At 37.3% G+C, this 1,804-nt stretch overlaps 1 protein-coding gene across 2 annotated transcripts in view; it reads left to right on the top strand.

Annotated features, from left to right (window-relative positions):
* The window catches only part of ZFX (zinc finger protein X-linked), a 74,418-nt gene that overhangs the window by 35,492 nt on the left and 37,122 nt on the right, over positions 1–1,804 (top strand). The window lies entirely within an intron of this gene.

The following is a 1,804-nucleotide window of genomic DNA, read 5'->3' as shown; positions in this document are numbered from 1 at the left end:
AAAAACATTTTATTAGGGGCTCATACAACTGTTATCCCAATCCATACACACATCAATTGTGTAAAGCGCATTCGTACATCATTTCTCAAAACATTTTCATGAGATCTCATTTTAATTTGGAATTTATTTTTGGAAGATAGTTATTTTATTTTTTCATAGTTATTTTAATAATATGGAATCAATATGGAGAGACTAGTGGCAGAGAGGTGGTTGAAATGGGTCCTCTATGAGATAAAGATACTAGATATACTAATAGTAATGGGAACAAAGAGGAAAGCTGGGCTTAAAGGAGATTATGAAGTAAAATGGACAAGATTTAGTGACAGAATAGAGATGATGATATGAGAGAGGCAGATGATTCAAGGGTACTAAGGTTTCTATTTTGGGAGGTTGGGTGGCTAGTCACGCTATTAACTAAGAAGAGGAGAGAAGTAGATTTGGTGGGAAAGAAAATTATTTAGGACTTGTAGAAATTGTGTGCTAGAGATGATCTAGTAGATGGTTTTTCTAGACAGCTGGAAGAAGACGTTTAGACAATAGAATACAGATCGTATTTTAAGTGGAACAGATGGTGGCCCCCCAAAGAGTGTTTGTAGCATAATAAAAGAGTGTCAAGCATGGATCCCTTCGGCATTTTTAAGAAGTAAGAACAGAAAAGCCATGAAAATCAGAAGAAAAAAGGTTTAGAGGGTGTCGTTAACATTGTGAAGGATAAAATAAATTTCTTGTAAGTAACCAGTCACTGGGGAGAGAGTATGCTTTTTAATTGCACAATGAGGTTATTAATATCTTCATTACAAGAGTCAGTAAAGCATGGATGTGGAGAGTAGGTAGAAGAGGTAGGCTGGAATGGTTTTGAGAAGCCAATGGAAGTGGAGTAGGTGAAGTGGTTTGTGGAAATAAATTCCCGTTTCTGTCAATGACAGGATGGAAGAGGCAAGAGTATAGCATTTGATGGTTGACTGGATGGTGGAAGTGTGTTGAGCATATTTATAAGCCTATAGGGAGAAGAAAGAAACCATTGGACAGAAAGAGCCTGAAGAGCAGGGTTAGTCAAGAAGGGACTGGGGTCCATAGCAGATGTGGGAGGGCTGTTAAGGGAGTCTCAGAGAAAAGTACATCTCTGAGCAAGACAGTTATGGTTGTAGCCCCTATTGGTAAAATTAGAGAGCCAGGAAGGATGAGTGTTTGAATGCTGGGAACTATTTTGCTGAAATGCTATTTTAAAATACCACTGCCAGATGTTCTATTGTAAGACCAGGTGACCTAGGGGCAAGGCTAGAGAAAGTAGATAAATGCCTAATAATTTATGAGGGGAAGAGGGTCTGGTAAAATAAATCATTCCTGTTTCTCCTTGACCCCTCTCTCTGTTCTCTACCCCTTCTGCTTTGCTAAATTTATTTGCTTCAGAGCCAAGTGCATGGCATTGGCTTGACATTTAGCTGCATACCCTCTCTTGCTTTTATTACTTTTAGGAAGTTCAGCCCTCCAAGGGAATCATTTTAAAAATGGAGAAAATTGCTTTAGTAACAGTTGATGTTGCGTGACAAATTGTTGTATTACATTACTCAAACCACAATTTACAAAGTTTTCACTTAAAATCTTAGCTGAGTTTCTGCTAATATAATATATATACATTTTTATATTTCCAAATAAATACAGATGGACATACTGCCATCATACAAAATTTAAAACTCAAACTCATTGCCATCACAGGAGAAAGATAAGGCTTTTAACTTCCCCAAAGATTTATAGCCTCAGAACCCACAGGCCTACTTCTACTGTCATTGTAGAATATTAACGA

The sequence above is a fragment of the Echinops telfairi genome, unplaced genomic scaffold, assembly GCF_000313985.2.
Source record: "Echinops telfairi isolate 266 unplaced genomic scaffold, ASM31398v2 ScPeMD7_53;HRSCAF=182, whole genome shotgun sequence".
NCBI classification, from domain to species: domain Eukaryota; kingdom Metazoa; phylum Chordata; class Mammalia; order Afrosoricida; family Tenrecidae; genus Echinops; species Echinops telfairi.
This window is presented reverse-complemented; position numbering and strand designations above follow the sequence as displayed.